Here is a 24,032-nt window from a genome sequence, read left to right on the forward strand (position 1 = left end):
AAGACACAGCAGCGCTGCTGGACTGAGAATAGTCCACCAACCAAAAATATCCAGCCAACAGTGCCCTGTAGGCAGCGTCCTGTGACCACTGATGAAGGTCTAGAATGATAGATCGTCTCTGACTTTACATCTACAAGGTGTACCAACTAGGTAGGAGTGTCTAACAGACACGGTATTTAAAAACTCCAGCAGCACAACACACACTAACACACCACCACCATGTCAGTGTCACTGCAGTGCTGAGAATCGTCCACCACCCAAATAATATCTGCTCTGTGGTGGTCCTGACCATTAAAGAACAGGGTAAAAGCAGGCTAAAATGGTATGTAGAGAAATAGATGGACTACAGTCAGTAATTGTAGAACTACAAAGCTTCTATATGGTAAGCGGAGCTGATAAAATGGACAGTGAAGGTAGGAACAAGAAGGTGGTTTTAATGTTATGGCTGATCGGTGTATAAATAGTTACAGATATATTAAAACAGTGCAAATAGCAACAACCATAAAAAATATTAGTAACAGTGTATGACAGTAATACTAAAGTGGTACCTTGACACTCAACCACAGTTGGTTCTGGGAGTGGCGTTGAGGTTAAAATGCATTGAGTTTCAAGGTATTCTTTTCCATAAGGATGTATGGGAAACCTGTTAATGCGTTCCATGGTCCTGTGGAACTGCATATATTTCATTATTTGAATATTATATTACATATAATAATAATATTATACTCCATTACCAACAATTTACTTCTGTGGCACGTTGTTTACCATTTTTAGCTTCTAGTTCATTCTGATCTGGAGTTACTGAAGTTGGAATAAAAAGAGTCCATGTTGGTCTCCAAAGGTCTCCAAAGCTTTCCAACACAAAAAAAAATCAAATTATACTGCAGAACAAATATGTAAGATTGATTATTTGTACTTAATTGTGTCATTATTCACTATTCCACTGATTGTTCCAGTCACCTCTTATTTAGTACTAAACATGTTTTTCCCTCTGTTGGTCACTAGAGGGCACAAAATACAGCATGAACTCGCTGTGGCTAGCTTTCACAAGGTAGGACACATACACATTTGACTTGAGGAAAACAGAGTACCCTTAGGGAAAAAAAACACATGGACACAAGGAAAACATGCAGACTCCACACAGTAATGACCCTGGCTACCTGACCAGGGAATCCAACCCAGTCCCTTCTTGCTGTGATGCGACAGTGCTACCCACTGCCTCACCATGCCGCCTGGCAGCATAAGTTGACATTTACTTTTATGGCAACTTAAAATTAAGTTTGAATATTATGCAAGCAAACTTGGGTCTTGCTCAGTACCCAACAGTAGCAACTTGATATTGAGGTTTGTACCAGCCATCTTTAAATCACCAGGCCAGTACCTTAATTACTGAGCTACTGCTGCCCAAGATAACCTTGGTATGCGAATTGTGTGATGCTTAATTTTTTTTTAATCACTTTTTAGCTACAATAACCTCATTACTAAATAACAAATCCTGTTTTAAAAAATGTTGGGACATTTTGTAAAATGCAATAAAAAACAGCATTTTGTGATTTGTTAGTTCTCTTAAACCTTTTTCTACTGACAAAAGTACAACAAACATGAGTAAAAGTGTAATTCATTTGCATTTGTTTATGCATAGATATACCACTGTTTACCTACAGTGGTCTTCTGAGGTATTCCTGATGCCATATGTATCTATTAATGTTGGCATATTGGTTTTTATTGCAGTATTGTCTAAGAGATGAAAGGTTTTTGAATTCACTGTTGGTTTTTGGCCTAGCTTTTTATGCACATAGATCTTTTAATAATACAGTATTATGTATTATAGATGGTAAAATTCTTAAACTTCTTGCAAATGAGCCTAAAGAAGTGTTCTTAAACATGTTAATAATATATTTATAAATGTCTTCCACTTACGTGCATCACCTGTTTTTCAGATCTCATACTGAAAATACACCGATCAGCCATAACATTAAAACCACTTACTACACTCATTCTAGACCCATTGCTGTGTCTTATCCACTAATACCAGCACAACACACACTAACACACCACCACCATGACAGTGTCACTGCAGTGCTGAGAATGATCCACCACCCAAATAATACCTGCTCTGTGGTGGTCCTGGGCCATTAAAGAACCACATGAAAGGGGGCTAACAAAGCATGCAGAGAAACAGATGGACTACAGTCAGTAATTGTAGGACTACAAAGTGCTTCAATATGGTAAGTGGAGATGATAAAATGTGCAGTGAGTGTAGAAACAAGGAGGTGGACATTTACAACAACTTGAACATTTAGTATCCTCAGTTCATATATGAATAAAAAGTGTACTTAATAGGAAAGCTGATGTAACAGTGGTAAACATGCCTCAGTCCCAACTTGTTTTAAGTGTGTTGAGAGCATCAATTAGTCTAAATTAGTTCATATTTTTAAAATACAATTAAGTTGGTCAGTGAAAACACTGAAAATCTTTTCATTTGTCAGTTAAATAAAGGTTCAAGAGATTTAACAAATTATAGACTCTTGCCAACCTTTCTGGAAATAGTGTTTATAATTATTTCAATTTTGAATACATTTTTTCTTGATCTCAAGGCTCAGAAACGTTGTTTTAACAGGCAGGGTCTAAACAGTGGAGAAGCTGTCTATTCAGTATTGTCACAACTCCAGTCAGCCTTTTGTTTAGCTGGCACTCAATGAATCCCTGACCTTCTTGTGACTTTAATTTGTCATCAGTATAATTTATCATCTTTCAGTGTTATTGTCTGTGGCCTAAGTTTCCAGCATTACTGACAGAGAGAGGCTTGGCCACCAGGCAGGTGAGAGGGTGTGATAAATGATTGCTGTGGGAAGAAAAGACTTGGCCTGTGGACCACAGATGGTGGACACAATACAGAGACGAAATCAACATAGTCAAGAAGGTTTTACTTTTGCCTTTATGTGATTATACAGACTGACTTATAAACTGGGTACTCCAACAACTGAAACTGGTGTATGACCAGTTTTCAGTTTTAAGTAATATGTAATGTGATCAAATCAGTAGTATTTTATTCCAGTAATTATTCACTGCATATATACACCGATCAGCCTTAACATTAAAACCACCTCCTTGTTTCTACACTCACTGTTCATTTTATCAGCTCTACTTACCCTATAGAAGCACTTTGTAGTTCTACAATTACTGACTGCTGTCCATCTGTTTCTCTACATACTTTGTTAGCCCCCTTTCATGCTGTTCTTCAATGGTCAGGACTCTCCCAGGACCACCACAGAGCAGGTATTATTTAGGTGGTGGATCATTCTCAGCACTGTAGTGACACTGACATGGTGGTGGTGTGTTAGTGTGTGTTGTGCTGGTATGAGTGGATCAGACACAGCAGCGCTGCTGGAGTTATTAAATACTGTGTCCACTCACTGTCCACTCTATTAGACACTCCTACCTAGTTGGTCCACCTTGTAGTTGTAAAGTCAGAGACGATCGCTCATCTATTGCTGCTGTTTGGTCATCTTCTAGACCTTCATCAGTGGTAACAGGACACTGCCCATGGGGCGCTGTTCGTTGGATATTTTTGGTTGGTGGACTATAAAATAAGTGTTTAACCTATGAACAATCTTGAGTTAATATGAAAGCAAATACCCATAGTCATGTTCCAAATTCAGTGGAAATCCTACAAAATGAGTGGGGTGCTGGCCAAAAAATGTGCAAATTTTATTACCAATATAATAGCTGAATACTTGCTTACATATTACTTTACTTTACTTAGCATGTTTCCAGCACAATTAATACTAGTTCTAGGAAGTTAAAGAAAAGTAGACATAAGAGTAACGCAAGTACTCTCATGGGTACTTCACATTCTCCTACTTCAATAATGTGCCACCAACAATGCCCCATTTGTCTCGTATCTCACTGGATCCATTGTGTGCCTGTTTGTGCTCTCTTGCTCTCGCTCATCCACACATAGACCCACACAGAAGAGACGTCTTTACCAGCCATGTCATCTGCTACAGTCAGTGCATCGGAAAAGGTGTATGCCAATTTGTATAGTGCCAATTAGGGCTTGTTGGAAAGAAAACCTCAGTTCTTTCACTTTTTTTTTGTTTTGTCCAGTGGTGCAATCTGTGAGTTCAGGGGAATCAAAGAGAAACCAGAGATGCCATCACTCTTATTTTCTAACAGGGGAGAGGCCATTCAGCAATAATAACAGAGTACATCAATCTACACAGTCTATGAGTGTGCATCCATCTAAATCTAATGACTCTTCTTGTGTCTAAACACACTGGCTAATGCCAGTATCTCACTAAAATCCCAATACAAGCTACAGAGTGCCTTTATTTTTAAAATAATGCCACACTAGCTTTACATAAAACTGTCAACCTCCAGAATCTATTATGAATTAATTGTTTATAGATTACACTTACGGTCAGAAGTGTACATGCACTTGTTAAGGACATGGTTTTCATGATTTCTGCGATTGTTCCTTTACAATGACTGAATGATTGGAGTTTACTGTGGATTATCTAAAAAACGTATGGGTCAGAACAACTTACAACAGCTTACATTAAAATTATTTCTTGTTTGTAATTATGATTGACCACAGCTAATAACATTTCTGTGCCCATAAAAATGGCACAAGTTTTACTGCAACCATTTGACTGAGCTGCAACGTAACAATCAGATAGTTCAAAATGCTCTGCACATACACTGACCAGGCATAACATTATGACCACTGACAGGTGAAGTGAATAACACTAATTAACACTGATATATTAGGCAGCAAGTGAACATTTTATCCTCAAAGCTGATGTGTTAGAAGCAGGAAAAATGGGCACGTGTAAGGATTTAAGCGAGGGCCAAATTGTGATGGCTAGACAACTGGGTCAGAGCATCTCCAAAACTGCAGCTCTTGTGGGGTGTTCCCAGTCTGCAGTGGTCAGTATCTATCAAAAGTGATCCAAGAAAGGAACAGTGGTAAACCGACGACAGGGTCATGGGCAGCCAGGGCTCATTGATGCACGTGGGGAGCGAAGGCTGGCCCGTGTGGTCCGATCCAACAGACGAGCTACTGTAGCTCAAATTGCTGAAGAAGTTAATGCTGGTTCTGATAGAAAGATGTCAGACTCCATGCCTCGACGGGTCAGGGCTGTTTTGCCAGCAAAAGGGGGACCAACTCAATATTAGGACGGTGGTCAAAATGTTATGCCTGATCGGTGTATATTGGAGCATACAAGTGGAGCATACATTTTTTATGAATCAGGAGAATCATTTGCCATTTCCAGGCAACTTCAGGTTTATCTGTACAAACAACTGTCCATAGGTACAAACAGAAAGTATATTTTGTGCTTTCTACTATTCACCTACAGACAGCTGACAAATTTAGGGGAAAAAGCCAAATGCCTTCTTAACACCAAACTTTTCAAACGATGTCATTATTTTGACCAGACTGTCTACCTAGTAAACCTGATAATGAACTGATCAGATTTGTCTGTGCAGATAACTGTGTGGGGTAGCCTGTGTAGAGCTGTAATAGAAGAGCAGGATAATTTATTCACTTTATCTTCATCAGGGCCATCAGTGGTCAGGGAAGCGTTTAACATCCCTGTGACCCCAGTAAGAATAAAGTGGAGGATAAATGAACAAATAAGTAAATGCTGGATTGCACTGACTCCACCCCATACCTAATCAGGTTAGGAGCTGTTAGAAACACACACAAACACACTGCACATTTTAGATTGAATCAATTAAGTCACTATTTGCATGCATTGTTGTTTCCAATGACTTGATTTCAGTTTGTTATTTCTTAAAGAAAACTGGCTATGCCACATAATTTGTTACAGCAGGAAAGTAATTATAATTTGCCCCTAAGCGTGCATGATTAGACTTGCAATTGGTGCATAGCAGTAATTTTTCCAGAGTGTGTAATATTCTTTACCTGCTGTAAGATACATATAAAATGTATGAAAAATATATATTCTAAACAATGTAATAAACAATACAATGAATAAAATATCTCACCTCTAGTCCCTATCTGTAAAGACTTTGGCATGTTCTCACTAAATCTGCAAAGGTTTCTTCTAATTTGCCACTATGTGTGAGCGAATGAGTGATTGATGCCCTGTGTTGGATTGGTGATCCATCTAAAATGTATTCCTGCCTTGTGCCCACTGTATTTGTGTTGTGCATGACAACCCTATAAGTTAAGGTTAGATGTTATCCAAGAATTGGCATCAAGGATCTACCTTGAATTGGAAGCTGTTGGAATATGAGTAACACTGTCTCCAGGCAAACAAGCTTTACAATGCCAAGTGCTTAGAGTTTACCATGCAAGAATGATGTTTTACGAACTTGTTTTTTGGAGGTTTTTGGATTTACCTGACCATCCACAAATATATCATCCTACCTTAAGGTGACTTTTTTGGGTTTTCCTCCTTTCCTTGGGTATTGTTTGTTTGTTTATTAGGATTTTAACATCATGTTTTACACTTTGGTTACATTCATGACAGGAACTGTAATTACTCATTACACAAGATTCATCAGTTCACAAGGTTATATTGAACACAGTCATGGACAATTTAGTATCTCCAGTTTACCGCACTTGCATGTCTTTGGACTGTGGGAGGAAACCTGAACTCCCGGAGTAAACCCACGCAGACACGGGGAGAACATGCAAACTCCACACATGAAGGACCCGGACCACCCCACCTGAGGATTGAACCAAGGACCTTCTTGCTGTGAGGCGACAGTGCTACCCACTCCTTGAGTGTAGTCATACTAGCCCAATTTATACAGGCACAGAGATTTACATTTTCTGCATTTAGCAGATCAAAGTGACTTACAGTACTGTGACAGTAAATTGTCTAAGCAATTCAAGCTTAAGGGCCTTGCTCAAGGGCCCAATAGTGGCAACCTGGCAGTGGTGGGGCTTCAACCAGCAACCTTTTGATTACTGGTCCAGTACCTTAACCGCTAGGCTACAACAGATGACAGCCTTGGTCAATCATAATTATTATTATTATTTTATTTTCTATTTTTCCCACTTTTCCCCCCAATTTTTCTCCCCCTAATCCAGTCATGTCCAATTACCCTGATTGCGTCCATTCTACTGATTCGACCCTTCACCGCTGACTGAGCACGCCTCTCAATCAACTGACATACGCCCCCTCCGGCACGTACAGTCAGTACAGACTGCATTTTTCACCTGCACGAGTCGAGTTCATACACTGACGGGCACTGTGTACGGAGGGCCACACCCCCATCAGCACTATTCCTCAGCCCTGTGCAGGCGCCATCAGTGGCTGCAGTTGCACCAGTTATGAGGACCTATGATCCGACTTTTTACCCCTAACCCTGAACAACAGCCAATCGTTGTTCATGCAGCCGCCCAACCCAGTCGGAAGGCAGAGCTGAGATTCGATACCATGTATTCGAAACCCCAACTCTGGTGTGCTAGCGTACTTTTTTACCGATGCGCCACCTGAGCGGCAATCATAATTATTATTATTATTATTATTATTATTATTAAACGGGCATAAGAATTAAATGACATTGTAGAATATTTGACACTATCAATATTCTCTGCATTACAATTTCTGTATGTATTTCTGACCCAGCAGATGTTCTAATAAAAAAAAAAAACTGAATAATGCGCTCCAGAAATCCAATCAGAGAAAAATAACAGTTACAGAATTATTTGAAACCCCATAACTGACATGGTATAAATTTTGTTACAAGTGTATATAAACTTTAACTTTAAATGCAGTGAAGTCGTTATAAAGCGCACGCGCGCGCGCACACACACACACACACGCGTGCGCGCGCACATTCATTGCTTGTTTATAGCGCACGCGGATAGGTGTGTGTGCGGGCGGCGCTGTGCAGTGAACGGAGCGCAGAAGCGTCTCGTCATTCTAGCGGCAGACAGTTAATGTGAAGAGTGTTTATCAGCTCCATACACACCTCTGAGACTGGAAGGGAGAAAAGGAAAAGGGAATTTTTGACTCGCTGGTATCATTCAGTATTTCTGCATCCAGAAGTCCTGCTGCAAAGAGAGGTAAATCAAGGTAAATTTAACATTCTCAAACTTATTGCATTACACTGTCAATATTCCAGCCCTTGGTTGACTCCTGGTTTGTAATTGGAATGGCATGCATTTGGGTTATGAAAGCATTGCATATCAATATTTGAAATAGCATGCAGTCCAATAATAGCTGCTCTGCACATCAATAGTAAAAACTTAATACATTTTAGTCATGACAGCTTTGGATGAATAGAAGTATTGACTATTTATACGTATTGACTGCACTGTTCTTCTGGTGATTGGATTTTCTGCATTGAATTTCATTATTTAGTTGTTTGTTTTGGTAGTACTAAATTTGGGTAGTTATCCAATTCTTCATGGCAGATCCTCTTTGCCATCTTTATGTCTTATCACAGATATTTGATTTGAAGTTTGGGCATTTGCAGAACGACTCAAATACATTCAAAGACTTGCCACTCCAGTGTGGTTGTGGATGCATGATTTGGGTTATTGTTAAGCTGAAAAGTAACTGTCACCCTAGTCTGAGTTTGCTTTTGCTATGGAAAACGTTTTCTTTAAAAACATTCCTGTATTTGGCTGCATCTCTGTGTCACTCAATTCCCTGTCCCTGCCACTGAGAAGCACCCTCATAAGATAATGCTTCCACCACCATGTATTACCATATAGATTGTATTACCCAGGTGTTGTGCATCTCAGAGTCTTTGTCCTTACCCAACTCAGCAAACTCCAGTTGGGTTATAGAATGCCTTTATTTGTCATATATACATATACAGGTGGTCAAGGGCCCAACAGTGGCTGCATGGCAGAGCTGGGATTCCAACTCTCAACCTTTCAGTTGATAGCCCAAAGCAATACCCACTAGGCTACCCCGTCCCTGTATTGTCCACTGTCACTGTCCATATTTTACAACCTGGTAGCTTACATGAAGGCTAGATTTATGTAGTGCTGCCAAGATTGTTGTTTATCCAACAGGTTCTCCCATCTCTGTAAAAGACTTGTAAGGACCTTATAGTGACCTTCAGATTCTTTGTTGCATCCTGGACGAAAACCCTTTTGCACAATTTGTTGGGACATTTGCTAATGCACAAATTGTTAGGACACCAGCTTAGAAAGGTTCATGGTTATGAGAACCTTCTTCAATTTCAAAAGTATTGGCCAGTAAGGCCATGGCAACATACCCTTAGTTATGATATATTTGCCCTAATTTATGCAATGCCATAATTTGATCACTGAGATCCACAGACAGTCCCTTAAACTTCATCACTCGTTTTTTCTTAACAATGTGATGTAAATTGTGGATAATATCATTAAACGATTCAAGGAATCGGGAGAAATTTCAGTGCGTAAACGCCAAGGACACAAGCTTAAGCTGAATGCCCGTGATCTTCAATCCCTCAGACGGCACTGCATCAAGAACCGCCACTCAATAATAGCTGATATGACCACATGGGTGAGGGATTACTTTGGCAAACCTTTGTCAAGCACTACAATACAGAGTTACATGCACAAATGCCACTTTAAACTTTACTGTGCAAAAAAAGAAGCCTTATGTTAATCAGAAGTGAAATCCCCAAAAGGTACTAATGCAACAAATTAACTAAATGTAGCAAGTGAATTATATGTCAGTGTTGGACAATTTATTAATGTTTGCACTTACTGCATTGCAAATCTACTGGAACATCAATGCATTTCATAATTGTATTGCATGCTACTATTAAAAGGTTAATTAGTTAGTATTGGCACAGCATGCTTGTGGCCAGTGATGTAATATGTGTCCTTAAAATTACTTTTGCTGGTGTAGTACAAGACAATGATGTCACTTGCTTCTCTTACTAAAGAGTAGTCCTATTTGACTTTGACTCATATATTTATTTACAAATAGTCTTACATAACTAAAATGGGTGGTGTCATTTGAGCTGTTTTTGTCTGTGTACCCTTATCTAAAGTTCTGGCATTGAATCCACAGTGCATCACTGTAGTCTGGATCCAAGCTGTTGCGTCTAACAGCTTTCATTAGAGAAATGGCTCTTTGTCTAGCCAAGTGACAAAACTTCTTGAACCCTGGCTGGGTTATAATCAGTCTGACTTGCACTTTCTGGGAAGCATGTGCACTGCAGATTCAGAGGCATTTGTTCCACTTGGTTATAATTTAGTGTTGTGCTGGTGTGAGGAGACAGAGGCAGCAAGACCTGGGTTGCTGCTGGCAGTATTTGGGCTCTAATTTTACCACAGCAATGAAGCATGCTGAGAGTTTTCTCATGTGGTCTCTATCATCATGCAAAATCCCCAGCAAAGGCATGCACACCCAATCTGGCATCACAGCATCAGCCGGTCTCATATAGAGTTTTCTATTGAGTGATACAGGCCAGAGAACAAAAAAGCTGTGAAATTTAGAAAAGATTTACAGGTTAAAGTTCAGGCTGAAAGGATCGTGCTGTCTGCTTTACAAAAAAAGTGTGACCATAGATGCTTTATGTCTAATGTACTGTATTATAACAGGAATGAGATTTTATGAAAATTTGAATATGGTTCTAACAGCGTTTCATACACAAATGATATGATATAGAGTAATATGGTTTAATTGTATGGAATATTAATAACAACCCCAATTCCAAAATAGTTGGACAGTACAAAAATGTACATACACTGATCAGCCATAACATTAAAACCACCTCCTTGTCTATTTTATCAGCTCCACTTACCATATAGGAGCACTTTGTAGTTCATCTGTTTCTCTACATGCTTTGTTAGCCCCTTTCATGCTGTTCTTCAATGGTCAGGACCCCCACAGAGTAGGTATTATTTAGGTGGTGGATAATTCTCAGCACTGCAGTGACACTGACATGGTGGTGGTGTGTTAGTGTGTGTTGTGCTGCAGAATGACCCACCACCCAAATAATACCTTGTAGTAGGTCCTGGGAGAGTCCTGACCATTGAAGAACAGAGGAACAGTCTGTAAAGAAACAGATGGACTGCAGTCAATATTTGTAGAACTACAAAGTGCTTCTATATGGTAAGTGGAGCTGATAACATAGACAGTGAGTGTAGAAACAAATAGGTGATTTTAATTATATGGTTGATCGGTGTATATGCTCATTCTAAATGTCATGGCTGCAACACTTTCTAAAAAATTGCAACAGGCCTGTGTTTAATCGCTTTTTCATTTAACAGTGTTATGTAAATATTTTGGAAATGTGGACACCAGCTGTACAAACAATTGGTCCCAGCCTTCCTCCATGTATATCAGGCATTAAATTAAAAATTTGTTTATACTTGCAAAATACAGTTTAGTTGATCAGCCCAGAATCTTATTTTTTTATTGTTATGCAAAATGTCACAGCTTCTCTGGAACTGGGGTTTGTATATCCTAATACATGATATAAGCTCAATAGCATGACATTTTAAGATTGTGTTTTATTACACGACTTGCCAGGCCAGTTCATAAGGCATGTAAGATTTGATTTGATCTTTTAATAATGATAATGATGTTTTATTGCTTTGCTACAAGTAACAACATGTCTGGTTTATTGGGTTAAACTAAAAGGGCCATTAGTTTAATTTTAGAAATTGACTGAAAAGGGGGAGCGGCAATTAACTGATTAAATTGCTTATTTTATTATCTTATCTAAATGAAATAACACATAGTAATGATTCAATGCTGTGCCACAAGCCAATATTAGATTCAATAAGTTCACTGTAAGTCTATCTTTCTGTCTTTCTTCCTGTGAATATGAGATGGTGTGCCATCTGGATTTTAAATGTGAAGTGCCTTAGAGCAGCGGTCCCCAACCCTTTTTGCACCACAGATTGGTTTTATATAAGATATAATTTCACGGACTGGCGGGGGCATTTAAAATAGAATGGAAAATTAGTGTGAATCCTGAGCTTTTTTCGCTGCAACAAGACACTGCTCCCACCTAGTGGTGATTGGAGACAATAACACCCGAAGTGTATTAGACACTCCTACCTAGTTGGTCCAGCTTGTAGATGTAAAGTCAGAGACGATCGCTCATCTATTGCTGCTGTTTGAGTTGGTCATCTTTTGGACCTTCATCAGTGGTCACAGGACGCTGCCCATGGGGCGCTGTTGGCTGGATATTTTTGGTTGGTGGACTATTCAAAACTCCATCAGCATTGCTGTGTCTTATCCACTCATACCAGCACAACACACACTAACACAGCACCACCATGTCAGTGTCAATGCAGTGCTGAGAATGATCCACCACCAAAAAAAATACCTGCTCTGTGGTGGTCCTGACCATTGAAGAACAGGTTGAAAGCAGGCTAAAAAAAAGTATGTAAAGAAACAGATGGACTACAGTCAGTAATTGTAGAACTACAAAGTTCTCCTATATGGTAAGTGGAGCTGATAAAATGGACAGTGAGTGTAGGAACAAGGAGGTGGTTTTAATGTTATGGTTGATCGGTGCATATGCTCATTCTGAATGTCAATGACACTGCTCCCACCTAGTGGTGATTGGAGACAATAACACCCGAAGAGTATTGGAAATGTAATTGCTCTTGTAGCGATCTCTAATTATTTATTCTTTCTGTATGGCCCGGTAATAAATGACTGGTCCGCAGCCCAGTGGTTGGGGACCACTGCCTTAGAGAACAGGTTTGCAACTTACTTAATCACACTTAGAAGACAGACATTTTACACTAAGATAAATACCTTTGTGACAGGTACAAAATACTAAAGTAACTCGTCCTTACAACAGTGTTCATTATTTTACATAAGCCTCAAGCACAAACACACTTAACCAAAACATCATATCCATATGTGTGCATGCTGAATTTCACATTCAGACCATGGAAATCATGGTGTTGGTCCACTTCGCATGGGTTTCAGGTCAGGTTACTGTACAGGCAGTATTTTACTGCTGTTGAATCTGTGGCAACCAGTAAACCCAAACTCAATTCAGATCATCATTATTCAAACATTTTGTGCCCCAGAGTCCAGTGGTTATGTGTTTAGGTACAGTGTATCACAAAAGTGAGTACACCCCTCACATTTCTGCAAATATTTTATTATATCTTTTCATGGGACAACACTACAGAAATAAAACTTGGATATAAGTTAGAGTAGTCAGTGTACAACTTGTATAGCAGTGTAGATTTACTGTCTTCTGAAAATAACTCAACACACAGCCATTAATGTCTAAATGGCTGGCAACATAAGTGAGTACACCCCACAGTGAACATGTCCAAATTGTGCCCAAAGTGTCAATATTTTGTGTGACCACCATTATTATCCAGCACTGCCTTAACCCTCCTGGGCATGGAATTCACCAGAGCTGCACAGGTTGCTACTGGAATCCTCTTCCACTCCTCCATGATGACATCACAGAGCTGGTGGATGTTAGACACCTTGAACTCCTCCACCTTCCACTTGAGGATGCGCCACAGGTGCTCAATTGGGTTTAGTCCATCACCTTTACCTTCAGCTTCCTCAGCAAGGCAGTTGTCATCTTGAAGGTTGTGTTTGGGGTCGTTATCCTGTTGGAAAACTGCCATGAGGCCCAGTTTTCGAAGGGAGGGGATCATGCTCTGTTTCAGAATGTCACAGCACATGTTGGAATTCATGTTTCCCTCAATGAACTGCAGCTCCCCAGTGCCAGCAACACTCATGCAGCCCAAGACCATGATGCTACCACCACCATGCTTGACTGTAGGCAAGATACAGTTGTCTTGGTACTTCTCACCAGGGCGCCGCCACACATGCTGGACACCATCTGAGCCAAACAAGTTTATCTTGGTCTCGTCAGACCACAGGACATTCCAGTAATCCATGTTCTTGGACTGCTTGTTTTCAGCAAACTGTTTGCTGGCTTTCTTGTGTGTCAGCTTCCTTCTGGGATGACGACCATGCAGACCGAGTTGATGCAGTGTGCGGCGTATGGTCTGAGCACTGACAGGCTAACCTCCCACGTCTTCAACCTCTGCAGCAATGCTGGCAGCACTCATGTGTCTATTTTTTAAAGCCAACCTCTGGATATGACGCCGAACACGTGGACTCAACTTCTTTGGTCGACCCTGGCGAAGCCTGTTCCGAGTGGAACCTGTCCTGGAAAACCGCTGTATGACCTTGGCCACCATGCTGTAGCTCAGTTTCAGGGTGTTAGCAATCTTCTTATAGCCCAGGCCATCTTTGTGGAGAGCAACAATTCTATTTCTCACATCCTCAGAGAGTTCTTTGCCATGAGGTGCCATGTTGAATATCCAGTGGCCAGTATGAGAGAATTGTACCCAAAACACCAAATTTAACAGCCCTGCTCCCCATTTACACCTGGGACCTTGACACATGACACCAGGGAGGGACAACGACACATTTGGGCACAATTTGGACATGTTCACTGTGGGGTGTACTCACTTATGTTGCCAGCTATTTAGACATTAATGGCTGTGTGTTGAGTTATTTTCAGAAGACAGTAAATCTACACTGCTATACAAGCTGTACACTGACTACTCTAAGTTATATCCAAGTTTCATGTCTATAGTGTTGTCCCATGAAAAGATATAATGAAATATTTGCAGAAATGTGAGGGGTGTACTCACTTTTGTGATACACTGTATGTGTCCGTGGCTACTCTGCAACAGTAACACAATCCTTGAAGCTTTTGATGGACAGTTCTTGTTGTAATGTTCCATAGGCAGTTTGGAATCCATTGGCATAACAAATATGATTTGTTTGGTTTAAATAGCCAACCCCACTATTTAGAAGGTGTGTATACAAGCTTACAGCTATATGGTGTTAATGACTTTTACAGGTTCTACAGTATGAATAATAGATTTGATCTGATTTGGCACTCTACCTTTGATATGTTGCTTACTAATGCTTCATGAAGTAATGAAGTCATGAAGCTGGTGTCAAAACTGTTTATATTTAAAGTGCGTGACTTTTTTATTTGAAGGACCTGCCCTATCCCGTCCTGCTCCATACTGAATGCTGGAATTTTGGCTCCAACAAGGGCATTTAAGGGCAGTCCTTCGGTAGGATTTGGAACTTTGGAAGCCGTTCCTTTGGGAGAAGGTACTGAAGAGGCGCAGCTCCTACGCTGACATCAACATTACTCACTAAACCTTATAGCAACGCTATAAGGATGACTACCTGCTTTTTCCCGCTAGCCCACTTGCTAAAGTTCTATTGTTTTGGTTTCCAGGAGCCCGACCGAAACAGTACTTGCATTCCTACGCTGTAGCTGCCATGGGCACACTGTGCCTTGAGTTTTGTCGATGGGTGGCATTGCAGCTTTTAAGCCCCAAAATTCTTCTGCCTTGGTTAAGTCTCCTGCACTTGGGTTCAATCTCCAATATCACAGGTGCAGGATTACATTATTGCATAAGCTCTCACTTTGATGGCAAAATCCAATTAAATTATTCCAGTTCTTGTAGCCTAGGTGAGTGTTCTCTATCACATTATAGCTCCCTTCAAGATCGGTTTTCATGCAACATTACTTCTGCAGTATACTTTTGTAGATAGAAGCTCACAGAAGCCCTAATTTAGCTTTTATCTCCTTAAATGTCTTTTATCGCAAGAAACCGAAAGACATGTTGATGTCACACAGCTCCAGCCACCTGGATTAAATCTCCATCTCCATGTACTGAGTGGAATTTGTCCCATTGAGGTGGAATGCTTTAAATTTCCCCTCAGTGTGAGTGGGTGTAATTGAGCAAATATGTGATGCCCTACAATAGATAGGTGCCAGACGCACTGTGAGACATCCTACTTACTATGTGCAATAACGACTCCAAAAGAGATACCTCTGCATGTGCACTTGGGACTAAGGGCCACTTGCTAGTATTTACTCCAAACTAAACATCTAGAATGGCAAGCAAATCTGGCAACATGTTTGTGTAGATGAGTGCTGCCAGAGAATGTGAGGAGCGTGTACTGGCATGGGGCTGCTCACAATGCTGTAGGCATTCAAATTTATTAAGGAGTTTTTATTATTATTACTGTGTAGTTGTGTAGTTGTATAAAGCAGAGTGAAGTGAGCTATTACCTGGCTCATTTCAAAAGCAGCTCAGAAGGAAAGAAGCGAGTGGTGCCTGTCTCTTCTACAGCTCCCAAATATCTTCACATGGGTCAAGTATCCTTTAAATTTCTTAAAAGTGATTATCGGAGAAAGAAAGCATTTCGCTTTCAGCAGGTGCACTCAATATAGAACTAAAGCACTTAGTAGAAGTTGCTTATCATAGGCTGTTTGTACTTTCCATGAGGGATGGACTGCTTGCTGTTTTTGAGGCTGATATAATTACTGATTCTGAATAGGTTGGGGGAGTGAGGTCATATTACAACACTTACCTTTAGTTACTGTCTGTGTGAAGTTTTTTCAAACATAAATATAAAAAATATACAGTACAAGTAAAAGCTAATTTATACTTTTGTGTAAATGTATGCACTGCACGTTCAGTAAACTCTGTATTAAAGTTTTTTTTTGGAAAGTGTAGTCTGTAATGTCTAACAATACTTACTAATAAGGGTCTTTTGTAATAATTAAATCACCTCTTTTCACCTTTTCTCTGCACCGGCCAGCTCGTCCTCTATCCCCGTCACTCACCGTTCCGCTTCATCTAATGTCTTAGTGTGGTCTTCGACTCTGGCCGCCACTGCTTCCAATGTTTCTGTGAATTTTGCCAGTTTTTCATCAAGCACCTTGCTGATACACTGCGTAACATTACGGGTCCACCGAGTTGAATATCCGCAATTGCATGGGCCGCCATCTTATGAATCTGAATCACCTTGCTTACTCCTCAAATTTCTTTGGGGTTTAGCGCTCCTTTCTGTTGAAGACATGGTTCTTCTCTCTCCGAAAAGTGAAGTATAACTTTAAAATGTGTTATAATACTGTAAAACGGGTTATTGATAGCAAAAAAAATTTAAATTTAGGTTGTTGGTCTCGGGAGCTTGGCACTCACACGTCTTCTCAGCCACACGCTGTCATCACACCCCCGTAATAATTAAATCAATGTTATATGTGCTGTTTTTACAGATACACTAGACTCATCAGAATATTGGGCGGCACGGTGGCTAAGTGGGTAGCATTGTTGCCTCACAGCAAGAAGGTCCTGGGTTTGATCCCCAGGTGGGGCGGTCCTGGTCATTTCTGTGTGGAGTTTGCATGTTCTGCGTGGGTTTACTCCGAGTGCTCCGGTTTCCTCCCACAGTCCAAAGACATGCAAGTGAGGTGAATTGGAGATGCAAAATTGACCAAGACTGTGTTTGATATAACCTTGTGAACTGATGAACCTTGTGTGTAATGAGTAACTACCGTTCCTGTCATGAATGTAACCAAAGTGTAAAACATGACGTTAAAATCCTAATAAACAAACAAACATCAGAATATTAACATAACCCCAGTACAGTGTGCTGTTTAATTCTGTGAAATACTTAAAACTGCATCCATTTATTTACTGTAACAACCATATTACCCTGTAATGTATCAGCATTTGATCACACATGAGCTCTCATAGATCATTTAAATCTTAATCTGCTACACTGGTCTTCCCAAAATAAATACTTGGGTTCACTTTGATTGTTTATTATTATTATGTTATATAACATTAGCTGTATGCTTAAAAGGTTTTTCATGGTTTCAAGCTCATGGTTTTGATACATTAAACCACACGTGTTTAAAGTGTCTCACGAATTGTGCATTTTGTTCTTTTACTATTGTGTCTACCACCTGTTTTCAGGCATACTTCAAAGTAAGCATGTGGCAGCCTTAACTCCTACCATCTTGTGTGTTAGCACAAAGCATCCTGGGTGCGCCAAGATGGCTGTGCCCACTCTTATTAGCTCTTAGCGATTTAGCCGCTGGCCACAGTATTACTAAAAGTTTTTCGACATTTGACCATTATCGGGCAGCACAGTGGCTCGGTGGGTATCACTGTATCACAAAGTAAGAGGTTTTTGAGTTTGATTCCCAAGGGGGGTGTGGTCCGGGTCCTTTCTGTGTGCAGTTTGCATGTTCTTCCTGTATCTGTGTGGGTTTTCTCCGGGAGCTCTGGTTTCCTCCCACAGTACAAAGACATGCAAGTGAGGTGAATTGGAGATACAAAATTGCTTGTGATTGTGTTTGACATTGAACTTGAACTGATGAATCATTTGTTACCTGCAAAGTTTAAATCCTAATAAATAAACAAATCTGACCATGACCTTGTTGGACTTTTTTGGAAAGGATTTCCACACGATTTCAACAAGAGTGTGTTTGTTGGAATTTTGGACTCAAGTGACCTTTCAATTCATGCCAGAGCTGCTGAGGTCAGTGATCTGTGCAGGCCACTAGAGTTTCTCCACAGCAGACTTGTCAAATCATGCCATTATGGACCTTGCTTTGCATACAATGGCACAGTCATGCTGGAAAAGGGCCTTAAGGTTAGATGCATAGCATATTTTTGTCTACAATAGATTTCATACACCTGTAAGCAATGAATGCCCACATATTTTCGGCCATAAAGTATAGCATAATCCTATAAAGAATACAATTATAACCAGATCTAATTTATCTTTCTCAAAATGTGCAACTGCTACCGCAACATAGGAAACAGGAAGTGGGCTTCTGTATAACTCCCAAGCAGGATGCAGATGAAACCAATGCAGTGTGTGGCTTCACGTGTCTTCAGACCACAAACTGTAATAAGAAGTTCTTGACGCATGCATTGCTGCACAGTGGTTGCTGGTGTTCACTAACCTCAGTAAGGGAAACTTTATACATACGTATATTGGTGAAGAAATTGGTTGTGGTAATGCAGTCTACATGCCCTCCGACTAGGGTGGCCAGATTCATAGTAACAAAAAGGAGGACATTACACCCCAAAAAGCCGGACATTACACCAAAAAGACGGACATCATATTAGGAACAGGGGGACATGCTACTGCAACATACAGAATCCATATAACAGAGTTTTTGACCAATTTAAGCAAGAATTCTATAACAAATGACTGTTTTACTCACTAAATGTTGTGTCTACTTTTTATATTTAAGTCCGTTCCTCGCTGCCTCAAAAGTTTACTTTTTGGCATTTTCACCGCGTTCCTGATCATGAAAGCTGAGTGACTGTCTCAGGTAGAGATGTTTACAGGACAGAGCGGGCGGGACAAATTCAACCACCCAATCACAGACTAGCATTTAGAGGGCGGACCTTCTCCGATTGGCCAGTGGTAGCTCTATACGGAGTCAAATAAGGCTGTTAAACCAATGACATTGACAATGACAAAGCATTTGTTTTGACATGTACCTGAGCCAATGGCAAATAATATTGATCAAAAATGAAACCAGTTCACTCCAAAAGGAGGATTTTTAAGTGTCCGTCCTAGCGTTGCGTGAATGGAGGACTGGCAGCTGAAAAGCCGGACTGTCCGGCCTAAAACCGGACGTCTGGCCACCCTACCTCCGACGCGTGCACAGTTCTAGCGGACCCCTTCTTTACGCCCGTGCTTCTGCATAGGTGCCTTGTCAATTGTGACAATTGTGCCGGCTAGATGGCGCCCAGCCGACTGGTAGCAGAGCCGGCTAAAAAAGCAATTACAGAACAGATAAAAAGTTTATTAGAAATTATAGTTATCATAATAGATGGACTTTCATTACACAAGTATTTCAAATAATTGTATTTTAATTGAAGTAACTAATAATGTGGAAATTCTGACTGGCCATTTTCTGAATAAGGTTGATTAGAATCCCAATACAGATGACTTGCCTCTGCTGGTCCATGTGAGTGTGTGTGTGTGTGTATTTATGTTCAAGAGCACATGAATGTGACCCTTAATTTGATTAATCCACAGAAGGCGACTCCTTAGATTAATATGGAATGTGTATTGTGGCTTTTAAGAGAATTGAATTGAGATGATGCACCCAACTATCTACTGAGAATCCATTAGCCTGCTTTATCTTAATCGCCCTTACTCTTATCATGTAAGGATTAGGAACAGTCACTTCCTAATGTTAGCAAGCACTGGTGTTAAAAGAATACATTACTTAAATCAAGTCCTGATCATTCAGCATGTTTACCCACCTTTAATACACTTTGGGCAGAGCTTTGTGTGGGTTATAGGAAGAAGTTTATACTGAAATTGCACACATCAATATTTGGACCGCGGACACACTGTATCTAAACAAAAGTGCTGATAGTTAAGTGAAGGCTTCAACCATGAAGTACATTATGCACTCTTTAAGCACTTTATTAGGTACGCCTATCTGATACGTATACAATCATTATTTTAAAAACTACACCAACAATACAGAGGAACTTGTATGAGTATACAGGTATACGGGACAGTGGTAGCCTAGTGGGTAGAGCTTTGGGCTATCAACCGGAAGATTGGCGGTTCAAATCCAGGCTCTGCTATGCAGCCACTGTTGGGTCCAAGGGGCGCCGTACGATGGCTGACCCTGCGCTCTGACCCCAGCTTCCAAACTAGCTGGGATATGTGAAAAAAGACTGTACACCTGTATATGTATATATGATAAATAAAGTCTTCTTCTTCTGTTGCTTTGTACCCTTTGTCACCCAAATTTACCCCATTCAGCAATTGAAATTGAAATTTTAATAACTGTAATATGTAATTGTATTAATTGTAATATGTGTTGTTTTGGTATGAGTACATTAGGTGCAGCAGTGTTGTTGGGATTTTAAAAAAAATCTAAACTTTCTGGTTCTATCTATCTATCTATCTATCTATCTATCTATCTATCTATCTATCTATCTATCTATCTATCTATCTATCTATCTATCTATCTATCTATTATATAAACGCTATAATAAACATGTCAGAAGGATATGGTCACAATTCCTTTTTGCATATTATTATTATTACTTGTCTTTGATTGGAAACCTAGAAGACAAAGATTCTAAACTCTTACGTAAAATTTGATTAAATTAACTATTTACACTTTTAATGTATCATATCCTATTTACACTAATTCTAAATTTTTCTACTCTTTGTAGTATCCGAGATGACCAGAGAGAAGAGAGGAGAGGACAGAACAGAAGTGAAGAGTCAAACCAGAAGATGAGGAATAAAGAAGGCAGTCCTGCAAGGCACAAGCTCAAAGTAAATTTATAATTACAGTTTGTAAGTAAACTAATAATTTAATTATAATATATGATTAAATTGGAAACGTGGTTTTACTTCATGACATTGCTGTTTTTATATATCTTAAGATATGTGGTGGGGAAGCTGAGACACTGACGTCTATGCCATCTAGTAGCATCTCTGTGGAAGACTGTTATGCTATTCAAAGAACTGCTTTAGGCTCACTCAGCTTCCTATTATAGAACATTTCTGAGTATTGTATGATGGTGCTAATTCCATTAGAGCCCTAACTTTAGCAGTGTGTTGTAACATGAGCATAGCTGAGTCACACTGAATGAACTAACAATTTACTGCCACCAGCCTTTAACAAGCTTAACCCCACACCCTCATCCTTCACTTCACATCTGGATTTTGTAGCGTGTTTGTGGGAGTCTTTTAAAAATTCAGAGCCACTCACTGTCTTAACCGCTCCAATCAGGGTCGGGGAGCTGCTATCCCAGCTTTTCAATGGGCGCAAGGCACACAGTAACAGCCTGGTCAGGGCGCCAGTCCAGCACGGGGCAGACACACATGCATATACACACACGCACACAAACATACACCCACCTATAGGGCAATTCAGTGTCCCATTTAACCTGGCTGCATGTTTTTGGACTGTGGGAGGAAACCGGAGCTCCAGGAGGAAACCCACACAAACACGGGGAGAACATGCTAACTCCACACAGAAAGGACCCAGACCGCCCCGCCTGGGGATTGAACCCAGGACCTTCTTGCTGTGAGGCAACATCAGACAGTACAGTTCCTTTAAATTTCAAGGGTTCCATTCAAAGTCAATCATCATTTTGTTTAGTTCCAAGGGTGTTTAATGTAGCTGAGGTCAAGGTCACTGCAAGTAATGTATTGTATGTAATTGATTTTATACACCTGTTAGCAATAGGTGGCATAAACACCTGTTTTTTTCCCCAAATCACTGCTAGAATGAAGATAAAACTCATCCAGCACCTAAACATCTTATTTAGACATAAATAATCCAACATGTTAAAACTTACTTACCTTCCACTCGAGCGGCACTGTGGCTCAGTGGGTAGCACTGTCGCCTCACAGCAAGAAGGTCCTGGGTTTGATCCCCAGGTAGGGTGGTTTGGGTCCTTTCTGTGTGGAGTTTGCATGTTCTCCCCATGTCCCCGTGGGTTTCCTCCGGGTGCTCCAGTTTCCTCCCACAGTCCAAAGACATGCAAGTGAGTTGAATTGGAGACACTGAATTGTCCAAGACTGTGTTCGATGTGGCCTTGTGCACTGATGGGCCTTGTATAGTGAGTGGCTACTGTTCCTGTCATGAATGTAACCAAAGTGTAAAACATGTCGTTAAAATGCTAATAAAACAAACAAACAAACCTTCCACTCTTACCAAACATACCCTGGTTCATATAAACAATATGTAATGATTAAGCATTTAATATGTAAACATTACATATTAATGCTTTAAAATTCTATAGAAGAGATGATATAATGCATGCAAATAGTATTATAGTCATTTGTCTAGTAGTATTAGTTTCTTTAAATTGATGCCTTTTACCTACCCTGGTATTTTTTTATTTAAATAAGTATATTTACTGTACCATTTCCAGTAATACTCCATAATAATAAAAAAAAGGTTTGGCTGTAACTGAAGGAAAAAAATACATAATAATAACACAATAATAATAATAATAGTTTGTGGTTTGACTAGTTATACAAGTACATGACTTAACACTTAGAATCTGGCAATAAAAATTGACATATTAATTGCATGTTTTGCAAACGATCATATCAGCATTCTGCTGCTCCCATATTTAAGGGTCACCACAGTGCATCATTCTTGCCCATGTACCTGATTTGGCGCAGTTTATGCTGGATGCCCTTCCTGAAACAATGTTCCCTATTTTAATCGGGCTTGGGACTAATATAAAAGGGTACTGACAAGTGCACCTCCCAGCTTGTGCAAATCTTAGCTTACAATGTTGTTGGTGACATGTTAAATCAGGGGGTATAAATGATCATGCCATTTTAATGTCTATAATCAATGGGTATAACGTATAAGACAGATTTATGGAACTGATTCTGTAGCAGGCTTAAACATTTTTGGCAGGGAAGGTAGAATGGTCTCTATACAAAGTTCACCCCCACACAGTTATCTAATAACTATAATGGCCCTCCATTTAAAGTTTTCAGTGATTGAACATATGCTGCCAAGAAATGAGATGTTTTGCTTCTTCATCTCATTTTTAACGAAACACTTACTCAGCAGTTTCGGTGAGTATATGCCTGAGTTAAAAGACATTAGTGTCAAAGTATAAGAAGAAAAAAAAAATACCCAGCTCTCTGACACACACGCTTACACTTACATAAACAATATGTCACATGTTAAAGACATTTTCTGTTAGTGTGACAGCTGATTGCCAATACATGAATGATAAATATAGCAGAACGAACAGTGAATTCTGTCACAATCTAGAATAGAGAAAGAAACTAGTTTGTGCAGCAATCAAGTTCTAAATGAGAACCAGTCTGTATAAAATACTGTTAGCATAAGGGGTTATATACACTGAGCAGCCATAACATTAAAACCACCTTGTTTTTACACTCACTATTTTATCAGCTCCACTTACCATAGAAGCACTTTGTAGTTCTACAATTACTGACAGTAGTCCATCTGTTTCTCTGCATGCTTTGTTACCCCCCTTTCATGCTGCTCTTCAATGGTCAGGACTCACCCAGGACCACTACAGGGTAGGTATTATTTGGGTGGTGGGTCATTATCAGCACTGCAGTGACAATGACATGGTGCTGGTAGGAGTGGATCAGACAGGATCAGACACAGCAGCACTGCTGGAGTTTTTAAATACTGTGTCCACTCACTGTCCACTCTATTAGACACTTCTACCTAGTTGGTTCACCTTGTAGATGTAAAGTCAG

The 24,032-nt window shown here is 40.0% G+C and overlaps 1 protein-coding gene across 3 annotated transcripts in view; it reads left to right on the forward strand.

Annotated features, from left to right (window-relative positions):
* Positions 1-7,890: 7,890 nt before the first annotated feature.
* Positions 7,891-24,032, forward strand: part of bcar3 (BCAR3 adaptor protein, NSP family member) — a 120,482-nt gene continuing 104,340 nt past the window's right edge. Inside the window, exons 1-2 of one of the 3 annotated variants that reach the window (XM_062999027.1) lie at positions 7,891-8,060; positions 20,990-21,116. The gene's annotated coding sequence lies outside the window, so the exon portion shown is untranslated. The remainder of the gene's footprint in view (positions 8,061-20,989; positions 21,117-24,032) is intronic. The other 2 variants (XM_062999029.1, XM_062999028.1) reach the window with 2 other exon arrangements.

This window comes from Trichomycterus rosablanca, chromosome 7 (genome assembly GCF_030014385.1).
Source record: "Trichomycterus rosablanca isolate fTriRos1 chromosome 7, fTriRos1.hap1, whole genome shotgun sequence".
NCBI classification, from domain to species: Eukaryota; Metazoa; Chordata; class Actinopteri; order Siluriformes; family Trichomycteridae; genus Trichomycterus; species Trichomycterus rosablanca.